This window comes from Mesocricetus auratus, unplaced genomic scaffold (assembly GCF_017639785.1).
Source record: "Mesocricetus auratus isolate SY011 unplaced genomic scaffold, BCM_Maur_2.0 Super-Scaffold_100003, whole genome shotgun sequence".
NCBI classification, from domain to species: Eukaryota; Metazoa; Chordata; class Mammalia; order Rodentia; family Cricetidae; genus Mesocricetus; species Mesocricetus auratus.
In genome coordinates, this window is record NW_024429188.1 from 105,232,185 (window position 1) to 105,246,621 (window position 14,437).

Here is a 14,437-nt window from a genome sequence, read left to right on the forward strand (position 1 = left end):
AAAGTCTCTCTTCCTCCACTGTGCCACACCCCTTGTCAGTTCAAAGTCACAAGCCCTGCCACCCAAACTAGGATCCAGGCTTCTCCAGACGCCACACCCACACCTACACCCATTGTCAGTTCAAAGTCACAAGCCCTGCCACCCAAACTAGGATCCAGTCCCCACACCCCACACCCACACCCACACCCACACACTTGCCTAAAGTAGGAGATGGAGCTGAAGAAAAACAGCAAGCTGTAAACACTGCCAGAAGTTCCTGGTCAGAAAAATAGCGGAGGTCAAGCTCTAGCCCCGCCTCTTGGTTGTGAGAAGGACTTGAGCATGCTTACCTAGATGATTGTTCAGGTCTAGGGCCACGCCTTCTGCTAAGGTGAAGCCACACCCCTTCTGAGTCACCGGATGGAGTTTTGGACCAAGGACTATTTAGCAGTTCTCTGACATCCAAGGGGTAGACACAGACAGGGCTCAAATTCGCTGGTTTTCCCTGTGTGTGAACTGAAAGCACCTCCTTATTTGTTACCTGGTTCTGAACAAGGACTGGGACAGTGTCACTATATTTTGGTTGTATTTCCTCCTGTGCAAACATCAACGAGACCTTCCCCATCTTCCTACCCATACATCTTCATGCTATTTCCGCAGCATTTCTCCAAAATTAAAAAATAAAATAGAAATAAAAACAAACAAACCAGCAAAAAAAGTAAGGCAGAAAAAAAATACCAAAATAAAAGGACACAAGAAACACTGATTCTGTTTTGTGTTGGCCAACTATTCCTGGGAATACAGCCTGCCTTAGAGTGTGCTTTATAAACCTAGTGACACTCCATTGAGAAAAATAGTTTTTTCCTTGTCGACATATATCATTTCCAAGCAGATTCTGTGTTAGTAGTGGAAATTTCTGTCTATTTACCCCTCTTCAGACAGAGACGCTGTCTGGTTTGAAGTCAGGCAGGACTTCTGAATGAACTCTGTGATATACATTTGTATCAACCCTGTTGTGTCTGGAGACAAATACCACCCCTGGCTCTTAAAATCTTTCTTTCTCTTCTTCTTCAAAGATTGCCAAGGCTTCAGTAGAAGGAACTAATAAAAACATCATATTCAGGTACTACTATCCCCAAATTCTAACTTTCTCTAAAATTGGTCAGCTGTGGATATAGATAGAAATATGTCGTTAGGAATAATTTCATTGCTTACTGTGGAATACTATTTCCTGATGTGTTACATTTATTTATGCTATGGGACATTTGCTTTGTAATGTGGCCTGGTTACCCAGCTATCAATGGAGAAAGACATAAAGAAACAGAGAAACATATAAGCCCAGAGGAAAGAAAGAGATACATGGGTAGAAAGAGTCAAGCAAAACTGAGATTTTATAAGTAAAAATAAGTCTCCATGTATATTTATTTGGGAGCAACTTTGTAGTGAATCACCCCAAAAAGAGTAAACAACAATAACAACAAAAGCAACAACATTTTGATTCCCAACATGGTGCTCAAACTTCAAATTAATGGTTTCTGCTTACAACAAGCCCTTGAGCAGCAGGTATATTGAAAAAAAATTGCAAGCCTCTCACCCCAGCACTCGGGATGCAGAGGCAGGTTGATCCAAGTGAGTTTGAGGACAGCCTTTTATACAAAACTAGTTCCACAACAGGCTCCAAAGCTACTGAGATAAAGCCTGTCTTGAAAAAATCAAGGAAGAAAAAACATAAAAGTATACTAAGTAAAAAATATGCCTACATCAGCAAAATCATCAGATTTTTCAGCTGTGAGGGTTAAATATAGTTCCCACAATGCACCTCCAACTCAGTGGCAAACTTGATGTTTGGCTTTCTTTACCCAAGAAATGGGAGAAGCCAGTGGATAAAGCCCCAGGCAGAGGTCCATGCCATTAGATACATAGCAATTTAAAGGCTCATGTTGTCATAAATGCTGAATAATACACAGAAGGAGATGTTCCAATGGGGAAAATTCCTGAAATCAGGTTGCTGCTTGTTCTACAATGTCCTTAGGGTTTTGAAATGGAGTAAGATGGTATAGAATATTAGAGAAAGAAATAAATAGCTTAGAAATAATAAAGTCTTTAAAGAGACAGTAAAACTGATATAGATGAAAAAGGCCAAGTAAGATTGGGAATGCAAAGTTATGTTTCTTATCAGTTAGAGGAATAAAGTGTATTGATACAAATTAGAATTTATTTTTGTTCCACTGTATGAATGTTTCTACTCTTGTTTACGGTATTATCTATAGGCACTTTATTTTAATATGTAAGTTCACGTTCTAGGTATGGAAATTTATCATTGTAAACTGTTTAAGATAATAAAGATACATAAGTTAGTAGTTAATCTTCTATTAACAATCAAATTTTATATATGCCGGGTATATTTTCCACATGATATGGTGATATATTATAGATCGATGGTCTTCAAACCACTCAAGGAACTACAGTGTATGGCATTTAAATGTTTGGTTCACTTAGGGATTTTCATGAAAACCAGACATATCTGATCCTGGCAGCACAGTGCTCTGTGAATTATTAAATTTTCTGGTGACAAGGGCAAGGGAACTTTCACGACTGCAAAGTGAAAATAAATCACAAAGTGTTTAATCACCTCTTCTGCTTTGAATACCCTCACAGTGTTTTTTGTCATCTGGGACACTTTGGAATTGTGTGAAATGAATTAGGAAACCAAAAGTTCAAATTTGGACTCAGAAGAGTGGGGAAATATGTGCTATAGACAAACACCCGTCCAATCCTACTAAGTAGCACCTGTGTGTTCTTTTGGTAAGTCAAAAGAACCAGAAGCCTTCACTTGCTGTCTCAGAAGCAGGGTTGGCAAATGAAGCAACATGATGAGAATGTGTTGACTCTAGAACACTTGTCACCTTGATAAAAATACTGGCTATTTAATGAATGGAAATTAGTTTGAATATCATTATTTTGACCCTTACCTGATACCCATTTTCCTGAGTTTTGTCATTGTTACCTAGAGTATTCTGAAGATGCAAATCTATAAGGGAAAGAACATCAAATATGAAGAAGAAATGTTTTTCAGATAAAAGCCAGTATACTAGTGCCCTCTTTCCAGAAAATCCTTCTGCTTTGTGAGGAAAAAAACAAAGCATTCACAGGGAATTGGTTTACATTTATATGTACCCTAGATTCACAGTATTTTTCAGAAAGAAAAAACTCAACTCATGTTTGTTGAATAAATGTGTCAGAAAGCAAAATTTATTAATATTTATTAACACTTTCTTGTTTTCTTGCATGAGCTTAACAAATAAAGGTACACAGCATTTAGTTTTCATTGATGCACTGTAAGATTTAAAGGAATCCTAAAAGATTGCATTGTTTTCCCACATTTTTGGGGAAACATAAAGGAAAATGAAGGTGTGACCAACTTACCTCCCAGACTCTAAATCTAATAAACCTTCTATTTCAGGGATTAACATTTATCTACCCCAACAAAGCAGTGAATTAAACACACAGTCAGCATGTTCTGATTCAGAGGAGAGAGGGAGGAGGAGTGGGACAAGAAAGGAGGACAAGGAGAAAAGAGGAAGTAATATAAATGGAAGGCATGACTTCCTCCCTTTCATCCTCTTCCCTTTCTTCTCTTTTCTCCTCCTTTCCCTCCCTCTCTTTTATTTTTCAGTTCTACTCCGCATTCTCAGTAACATCGGTTTCTGCTTCCTCCTCCCTTTCCTCCTCCCTTTCCTCCTCCCTTTCTTCCTCCCTTTCCTCCACCTCTTCTTCCACCTCTTCCATGATCACCAGCTCCTCCTCTTCATTATCACCTTCCGTTTCTTCATATATTTCTAGAACTTCATCCACACCCTCTTCCATGTCATCCACGGGAATCAGTAAAATCAGGGAGTCCCATAATTTATGGGGGTCCAGAAAGTCTTCAAGACATGAACAACTTCCGTAGTGAATCATGAGGACCCTTAATGGAGGCAGTAGGTAGAAATATGGTTGAAGCAATCCTAAATGCCTAGGGGATGGAGAAGAGGAGTAAATGGCCTGATATGAAAAGTTTACATCTGGTGATTGGGACAAAAGCCACCTTGCAGAATTTCTCTGGGGTAAATTTTATACTAAGCTGTACTCATATGTATAGGGATGTCTAAAGCTTCCCCCAACTATGAAGGCTCAAGGTTCTTCTTGGTCTATGGCATGGAAAGTTTCTAAGAGTCAGAGGTAGAGAATACCTGCAGTGAGACAGTATTTGCCAGACAAAATGAAGCAGGTTTACACTTGAAATCAGAGTGCCTGGGACTTCGTGTGAAAGATCTGCACATAAATCAAGCCAGTCCAAATGCAGCCACGTATGGAGCAGGGGGTTCTAGAATTCTCTCTTTGAGGTGCTATGGGAGATTGATGGCTACAAGGGCAAGGAGGGTCTGTTTTATTCAGGATTGCTGTTCCTGAAAGGTTCCCAACAACAACAGATGATCCCTAACCTAGGCTCATGCAAGCAGCACTATGTATACTCAGTTTAAAAAGACCACATGTGGATGAGAAGAAAAGGTGGTAAATGGGGAGATGGGAAGAAAACAGAATAAGGGCTGTATTTGACCAATGCACACTTTAGACCGGCACAAAATTTTAGAAAATAAAAATTCATATTTGTGAGGTAGTGAAATAAAAAGGAAGAGTGCGTTGAGTACCACCTCTAAACAAACCTGTCAAGGTCTATCTGGGATACAGTCAGGACTTGCTACATATTGTTGAGAATCCGACTTTTCTAAGAGAGAGGTGGATTTATTCCTCATGGTGTCGTCAGACCTGACACTTCCCCTTCTGCTGCATTTGGACATGTCTCTTCATTATAGGCCTTCACTTGTTTTGTGACATTAAAAAGGAAGTGAGGGTGAATACCTCACTGTGACTCCCATGGTCTTTAAGAGCCGACAGCAAGGCAAGGTAGAGCAGGAGACACCTTCATTTCCAGAAAGGGGAATTATGCCCTCTGCCCAGGGTTTTTCTTAGATCCTGTTAGAACCTGGGACTCCTCTCTCTGCTGCTAGAGATACTGTCCCCATTTCAGTATCAAATATTCACTACCCTGAGAACACACATAACAATGGGGAGTTGGAATTTCTGACCAGTACTGCCTGTCCCTCCTGAGGCAGAGAGCAGGTAGATGCTGTCTGGTCCACAGTGTACTTACCCTGAGTTTTCCCTCACACTGTTCATCTTTACTCTTTGCAGGTCTGAATCATGGAATGTTGATAGGATGTCTAATAAGACACAATCTCACCTTTCTAAGTGACCTCCTCAGTCTTAAATAATGTGACAGTGTACCACAATGTGTCTCATTTTCCTAGTTCATTCAATGGCTGAGAACAGAAGAGATCTGGACTCTTTAGTCCCATTACTTGAGATATTTTAGTACTCACCTAGGTCCTTAACACGCAAGGTATCTTCTCTACTGAATTGGTGTCACAATTTCAAGAGTCTCTAAAGAAAAATACAAAGAGATTCCTTAGGAAGGGGTGTTCTATGTAGGATATGATTCCATCTGGTGAGCTGGAGGACTGCCCTTATTTATCTATCGTGATATTTATTTTTATACTTGGCTTTTCCCCCACCTTTCATTGTCACTTGAATATAAGATCTCACATCTGGGGGTATATGAAAACATTTCATTTGACCATTTCTGTCCATAGCATCTAAGAACTGACTTTTGGGACAGATGGAATTTGTGTGAGACTCATCTTTCATGGGTTCATTATTTTCTTGGTGAATTAACATTTCCATGGCTCTTGACAGATCATAGAAATCCTCCACTCTGCTCATGTCACATCTGGTAATCAAAGTGTTCTTCTACCTCCCTGGATACTTCAGAAAATAGTAAAATGTATCATATGTAGGGATTCCTTTACCAAATTCAGGTAAACTGTACAAAAAATTAGACCTATCTCAGTATATTCCTCTTCAGTGTTGCTGAGTACTGTCATAGTCTGGCATGATTATCTAAGTCCTCACCATCTTGAACTATACCTGCATATTAGATTCTGGGATAACTTACTGAATTAGTGGCTTCTCATTCCATCATATCATCCTAATCTGTGTCTTCTTAGGGAATAAAAACATGATACAGGCACAGTCTGTATGATCCTACTTTTCTAGCATAAGGAGTAAAGTTGGAATGAATATCCTCAGTCTACTCCTCCTCGGGTCCTTTTTATGAACACAGGGAGAAACACACTGACCTACCATAACTCCTTTTCAGGTTGTCAGACTCTCAGAACAGCATCCTCTCTACCTGATTGTCAGAAGAGACTGGATAGATCTGGGATCTAATCTCTCTTTGACTTTGTTCCACTAAAGGCGGTGGTTGAAACTAATATTTTATCTTACTCCAGTCAAAATGGCTAAGATAAAACAACAACAAGAAGTCAATTGACAACAATTGTCTTTAGAGAAGTTGTTGGGAAAAGGGAACCATCATTCACTGTTGGTGGGACTGCAAACTAGTATAGTCACTGCTAAAGTCAGTGTGGAGAATTCTCAAAAACTTAAAACAAACAAATAAACAAATACAAAGCAAAAACTACCATATGATCTAACCATGCCACACTTTGACATATGTCTAAAGGACTTGATATTGTGCTCCTTAGATACTTGCTCATCGGTGTTCATTGCTACTCTAACTTTACTTATTTTACTGAATTGGTTTTTTTTAATTTCATTTATTTTATGTGCATAAATGTTTTGCCTGCATGTATGTATGCTTACTACATACAAGCTGCAGGGATCCATGTAGGTCAGAATACAAAGTCAGATCTCATAAGACTGTTGTGTGCTGTCTTCTGGGTGCCATGAATTAAATCTGGGTACTTTTGCACTAGGAACATGTGTCCTTGACCACTGACTCACCCCTCCATCCCAACAACTCCAGAAATAATAGGTAGGAAATGGAAACAGATTTTGTGTGAGTGTGTGTTTTTGTGTTTGTGTTTGTGTGTGTGTGTGTGTGTTTGTTCAGTGCCAAAGTGATCAGTTACTAAATCATGGGTATACAAGATGGACTAAGAAGACTGTATATATGTATTTAGGAAAGTGTATGATGAAATAATTTTAAAAATGGAGGTCAGGGACCATGAACTTGAGACAGAACTGTGGGTGTGAACATTTGGTGTTAGAGGGAGTTGAAGTAAGGGAAATTGATGTAATTATATTTATGTTTAAAATGAGAATAAAGTTCCACCTGCCTGAGTAACTTAAATTGGGTATGGCAAATTACCAGGAAACTCTAGTGAATGATTCTTTGAAAAGGTATGTCACCAAGGTTGGTCAGAATCTAATCCCCGCTCAAAGGAAACAAATAAACAAGTAAATATCCTTACTTCCTGCAGACCACAGGATGGGATCCAAGGAACTGCACAGGGCTTGCTATGTGGGCTTTCTACAAGTGACTGCTGGAAGAGATAAGAGTAGATCTCAGTGGAGGGGAAGTTCACAGTTATCACTTAGCATCATTTCTTTCTCTTCCCAGAATCTCAACATCCATGACTCTCCTTCCACACAACCCACTTCCATTAATATCCTAAGATTGTGAGATTTCCCTCAGTTATCCTCCACCTGAACCTAAGAAAACCTCAACAAATGATGTGACTGACTTTGATGGCCCACTTGGAGGGCCTCACTATCCTTGGTAAGTGTGTAGGGGGTGGGTTGGAGGGGCCCCTGGGAAGCATGGGAGGATGGGAGCTGGGAGTCTGAGGAGATGGGAGCATTGATATGTAAAATAAGATTGTTTCTAAATTTGAGAAAAACACCCACTACAGATTATCACAAAATTGGACCCGTGACTTGGTTAGCTGCCTGGGAAGCCCAGACTCTAGTGCCCTGTTTCTATTGCAGATTGGAAGACTAATTCTGCTTACTCAGGATTCCCCTCACCCTTCCCTCTTCTTTGATCAATATTCTACCTGATAAAATCAAGAAATTCTTTCCTGCTGGCTGGCCTTCCAAACCCAGTCACAAAATGATTCACCATCCTCAGACTCCCAAAATGGCAGGAGGCAGGCAATACAAGACAACACAGTTACACTCACACACACACACATACACACACACTCACAAACAGACACACACACACACACACACACACACACACACACAGCTGTGGGGCTACATGTAAGGCTCTGTCTCCTCACCCAGATCCAACAGGAGGCACCAATACCATACCTGCAGACCTTCAGTCAGTACTGCATATGCCAGAAGTCACTTGGTGACTGACCTCACCCTGTCACAAGACTCCTCACTGTTGTTAAAATGTCTAGGTTTGCACAGCCTGGACTACAATAGAACAAAGAAACCAGCATGGCAACACCCCAAGTTTCTCAGCTTCCCCCAAAGATGATCGACACCCCCAGGTCAGCAGTAAGCAGTCTTAAGAACTCAATGTCCTTGATCCAGAACTGCCATGTCTAACACCCCCATCTCTTTTTAATCATAAATAAAGGTGGGAATGAAATGTTCAGACATTACGCTGGCCTGCCCTGTTACCTGGCAAGATGCACTCAGGCAGCACTCTGGCCAGCCCAGAGTGGTTTGAGAACCATGCAGGTGCAAAAGGCCCCTTTAAAGGACTGACCCCTGCCTGCTTATGCTCTCTTACACTTTTACTCTCATCTTACTCAACATCTCATCTCCTCTCTTTCTCTCTCTCTCATATCTTATCTCTCTCTCTGCTCTGCACAGGTTGGTTACCTCTCACACCCCTTTCCCTCACTGTCCACCAATAAACTCCACGTGGGATCGTTGAGTCAAAGTTTGTGTCTCCTTACTGGATAAACGTAAACATCTTAACAACATTGGTTCCCTGCCCAGGAACCTAGACATTTTAACAACACTCACTACCTGACTTCATTATAGCCACACAATGGCACTGGGAAACGAGGACAGGCTGCACCAGTCACGGGCCACGCCCTGAACCTGTACAGCAGGGACTCTAGCTCTAGGCTACAATGGAGGACTGAAAGGCTCCTCCTCATCCCCCACTATTCCCTTGTGCCTCTTCCCTCTCCCCCAGTAGTATCGTACTGAAAGGGCAGGAGTTCCAGAACTTGTCACTACCTGACTGCCCTCCTACCCCACTCACAGAAAGCCTCAACATATTGTTACTGCCACAATGGCCCTAGACAGCCACACAAATCGCCCATTCATTACCCCTTCACTGAGATAACTGCCTGGGCATCTCTGACTCTAATGCTCCCTGCGTTTCTATGGAGGAAAATTCCCCTCCCACTTCCCATTTGTCCTCTGCTCAGTATTGCAGAAACGAAGAAGTCCAGAAATTCATGAAGCTTTGTGGCTTCCCAACAGCCAACTCACTCACAGAAGGATTCACTGTCCTAGGACTCAAAAAATGTCGCAGGGAAACCACTAGGAGACTGCTCCAGTCACGTCTGCCCCGCCCCCACCACCCTACACACCCAGGGTAAGTCTGGGCATCTCACACTCTTGCGCCCCCTAGCTGTGGGGCTACATGGAAGGCTCTGTCTCCTCACCCAGATCCAACAGGAGGCACCAACACCGTTCCTGCAGACCTCCAGTCAGTACTGAATAAGCCGGAAGTCACTCGGTGACTGACCAAGCGCCCCATCACAAGATTCCTCACTACCTCACTTCATTATAACGACACAATGGCCTGAGAAAGCAGGACGGGCTGCACCAGTCCCGGGCCATGCCCTGAACCTGTACAGCAGGGACTCTAGCTCTAGGCTACAAGGGAGGACTGAAAGGCTCCTCCTCATCCCCCACTATTCCCTTGTACCTCTTCCCTGTCCCCCAGTAGTATCGTACTGAAAGGGCAGGAGTTCCAGAACTTGTCACTACCTGACTGCCCTCCTACCCCACTCACAGAAAGCTTCAGCATATTTTTACTGCCACAATGACCCTAGACAGCCACACAAATCGTGCAGTCACTACCCCTTCACTGAGATAACTGCCTGGGCAGCTCTGACTCTAATGCTCCCTGCCGTTTCTATGGAGGAAAATTCCCCTCCCACTTCCTATTTGCCCTCTGCTCAGTATTGCAGAAACGAAGAAGTCCAGAAATTCATGAAGCTTTGTGGCTTCCCAACAGCCAACTCACTCACAGAAGGATTCACTGTCCTAGGACTCAAAAAATGTCGCAGGGAAACCACTAGGAGACTGCTCCAGTCACGTCTGCCCCGCCCCCACCACCCTACACACCCAGGGTAAGTCTGGGCATCTCACACTCTTGCGCCCCCTAGCTGTGGGGCTACATGGAAGGCTCTGTCTCCTCACCCAGATCCAACAGGAGGCACCAACACCGTTCCTGCAGACCTCCAGTCAGTACTGAATAAGCCGGAAGTCACTCGGTGACTCACCAAGCGCCCCGTCACAAGATTCCACACTACCTCACTTCATTATAACGACACAATGGCCTGAGAAAGCAGGACGGGCTGCACCAGTCACGGGCCACGCCCTGGCTTATCCTCCTGGGCAGCCCTGAACGCTTGTGCCCCCTGTTTTCAGGAGCAGAATTTTCCATCAGGCGCAGTTCCACCTCAGTACTCCAAAATGCGGAACATCCGGAATTTCTCACTTGTTAACTGACGTCTAACTCCATGCACAGGAAGCATCCAGACCCTCACACTTGCCATGTGGAACCTAACCACTTCTGCAGTGGCAAATATCGCTGGAGCCACTCAATGCCAGCTCCACGCCCCCTCCGCGGGCCAGTGGGATGCCTCTCCTCTCTTCCTGTGGTGCAAGAAAAGTCTCTCTTCCTCCACTGTGCCACACCCCTTGTCAGTTCAAAGTCACAAGCCCTGCCACCCAAACTAGGTTCCAGCTCCCCACACCCCACACCCACACCCACACCCACACACTTGCCTAAAGAAGGAGATGGAGCTGAAGAAAAACAGCAAGCTGTAAACACTGCCAGAGGTTCCCGGTCACAAAATGGCGGAGGTCAGGCTCTAGCGCCCCCTCTTGGTTGTGAGAAGGACTTGAGCATGCTTACCTAGATGATTGGTCAGGTCTAGGGCCACGCCTTCTGCTAAGGTGAAGCCACACCCCTCTAAATCCCCTGGTGGAGTTCTGGACCAAGGACTCTCTTGTATTTCTCTAACATCCACCGGGTAGATATAGGCAGGGCTCAAAATTGCCAGTTTTTCCTCTGTGTGAACTGAAAGCATCTCCTTACTTCTGACCTGGTTCTGGACAAGGACTGGGATTCTGTCAGTTTATTTTGGACATATTTCCTCCTGTGCCAACATTACCGAGACTTTCCCCATCTTCCTACCCATACATCTTCATGCTATTTCTGTAGCACTTCTCAACAAAATTAAAAAAATAAAATAAAAATCAAAACAAACAAGAAAAAGAAGCAAAACAGTAAGACAGAAAAAAAGCACCAAAATAAAAGGACACAAGAAACACTGAGTCTGTTTTGTGTTAGCCAACTATTCCTGGGCATACAGCCTGCCTTGGAGTGTGCTTGATAAACCCAATGACACTCCATTGAGAAAAATGGATTTTTCCTTCTCGGCATATATCATTTCCAAGCAGATTCTGTGTTAGTACTGTAAATTTCTGTCTATTTAACCCTTCTCAGACAGAGATCTTGTCTGGTTTAAAGTCAGGCAGGACTTCTGAATGAACTCTGTGATACACATTTGTATCAACCCTGTTGTGTCTGGAAACAAACACCACCTCTGGCTCTTAAAATCTTTCTTTCTCTTCTTCTGCAAAGATTGCCAATGCTTTCATAGAATGAACTCATAAATCATCATATTCAGGTCTTACTATCCTCAAATTCTAACTTTCACCACATTGTCCACCTGTGGATATAGATACCAATATGTCATTAGGAATAATTTCATTGCTTACTGTGGAATGTTATTTTCAGATGTGTTACATTTATTATGCTATGGGACATTTTTCTTTGTGATGTGGCCTGGTTTACCCAGCCATCCATGGAGAAAGAAGAAAGACATAAAGAAACAGAGAAACATATAAGCCCAGAGGAAAGAAAGAGATACATGGGATAAATTAACTTAAGAAAAGCTGGGTAGAAAGAGTCATTCAAAACTGGGCATTTATAAGTAAAATAAGTCTTCATGTATATTTATTAGGGAGCTTTGTGGTGAATAACCCCAAAAAGAGTAAACAACCATAACAACAAAAGCAACAACATTTTGATTCCCAACATTGTGCTCAAGCTTCAAATTAATGGTTTCTGCTTACAACAAGCCCTTGAGCAGCAGGTATATTGAAAAAAATTGAAAGCCCTTATCCCCAGCATTCAGGAAGCAGAGGCAGATTGATCTAGGTGAGTTTGAGGCCAGTCTTGTGTACAGAGCTAGTTCCACGACAAGCTCCAAAACTGCTGAGATAAATCCTGTTGCAACATATCAAGGAAGAAAACTCATAAAAATATACTAAGTAAAAAAAAGTGCCTACATCAGCAGAAGCATCAGCTTCCTACAGCTGGGAAGGTTTAATGTAGTTCCCAATATGCACCTCCATCTGAGTGGAAAGCTTGAAGCCTGGCTTTCCTTACCCAAGAAACAGGAGGAACCAGTGGATAAAGCCATAGGCAGAGGTCTGTGCCACTTAGTTACATAACAATTTGAAGTCTCATGTGATCAATAATACACAGAAAGAGATGTTCCATGGGAAAAATTCCTGTAAGCAGGTTCCTGTTTGTTCTACAATGTGCTTAGTCTTTTGAAAGAAAGAAAAGTGGTATGGAACATTAGAGAAAGAAATGAATAGTTTAGAAATACTAAAGTCTTTAAGGAGACAGTAAAAATAATATAAATGAAAAAGGCCACCTAAGATTGGGAATGCAGAGGAATGTTTCTTATCTGTTAGAGGAACAATGTGTATCGATACAAATTTGTATTTATTTTTGTTCCACTGTATGTATGTTTCTACTCTTGTTTAAGGTATGGTATACATCAACTTTCTTTTAATATACAAGTTCAAGTACTAGATTTTGAATGTTTATCATTGCAAACTGTTTAGGATAATAAAGATACACAGGTTAGAAGTTAATCTTCTACTAACAATCAAATTTTATATATGCTAGGTCTACATTAAACATGACATGGTGATATTTTATAGATAGATGTTCTTTAAACCATTCAATGAACTATAGAATATGGCATTTAAATGTTTGGTTCACATAGGGCTTTTCATGAAAATCAGACATATCTGATCCTGGCATCACCAAGTTACTCCAGAGATGATGGCCATTGAAGGAACTCCTTATGGAGTTTGCTTTCTCTATGGGACAGCAAGCCATGTGGGCAAGAAACAGCTCTAGCCTGCTACTTCCTGACAGTATGCTATATAAACTAGACATGAAGGAACCACAGGAAAGTGACTGCTAAACTTTGCCAAAATAAATGAAGACAGTCCTTCAAATTTCCTGTTTCACGGACAAGTCTGCCAGGTATTTTGGGACTGCAGACTGAAGATGAATGCCTCAAATATTGGAGAGGAGTGTTGGGTCACTGTCAAGAAAACAAGATGTCTCTGTTGTTATGTAATAGCAATTCCTTCTGGGATCTTTGATGAAGTTAAAGAATAAATAATTAGGTTTACAGGTGTCCTTAGTGATGACAGAAAGCAAATTAGGTATACAACTTCAGGATCACTAACAGTAGGTAGACAGTGGAGAATTCTTTCTGAAATTATTGTATACAAAAGGAATGGATATTGTAAATGTAGTTCTTACTTGCTAAGATTTTTTGCTGTGTATAGTTTTACATGTTAAAGTTAAATCTTTTCATCTTTATTTAGACAAAATGGGGAAATATGGAATATTAATTTGTGATGTGTTGCATTTATTTATACTATTTAATATTTGTTTAATGATGGAAAGCCATATTGAATCCTTTCATATTACATTAGTTTAATTCTGTGAAGCCGTGTCCCTTTGGCTTTCTGGAACACCTGATGGGTCTCATAAAGAGCTGAATGTCCAATAGCTGGGCAGAGAATGGATAGGTGGTGCTGGCCGGCAGAGAGAATAAATAGGAGGAGAAAAGGAGCAGGACAAGATCAAGGAGCAAGGAAATGAGTAGGAGAGGCAGACACCAGGGGCCAGTCACCTAGCTACACAGCCAGCCTCGGAAAGAGAAGTAAAGAAAGGAATATAGAAATAGAGAAATGTAAAAGACCAGAGGGAAAACATAGCTGGGCACATTTAAGTTAAGAAAATCTAGCTAGGAAAAAGCCAAGCTAAGCCAGGGCATTCAAAGGTAATAATCAGTCACTGTGTGTGTTCATTTGGGAGCTCTATGGCAGGCTCACCAAAGAATAGAGTTAAAAACAAGCAACCACAATTGCCATGTGCTTTAACATAATAATAAGAAGTTCATTTTAGCTTAGGTCCCATGACCTATTGAATTTCAGGTGGTTGACCCCTTTCGACAGTGTC

The 14,437-nt window shown here is 41.8% G+C and overlaps 1 long non-coding RNA gene across 1 annotated transcript; it reads right to left on the bottom strand.

The window, feature by feature from the left end:
* Nucleotides 1–3,200: 3,200 nt before the first annotated feature.
* On the bottom strand, nucleotides 3,201–9,601 carry LOC121139881. The gene is made up of 4 exons (XR_005876701.1): nucleotides 9,525–9,601; nucleotides 7,356–7,427; nucleotides 5,403–5,463; nucleotides 3,201–3,994 (listed from the first exon to the last, which is right to left on the bottom strand). It is a non-coding gene; the product is annotated as an uncharacterized LOC121139881 (long non-coding RNA).
* Between the last annotated feature and the right edge of the window lie 4,836 nt (nucleotides 9,602–14,437).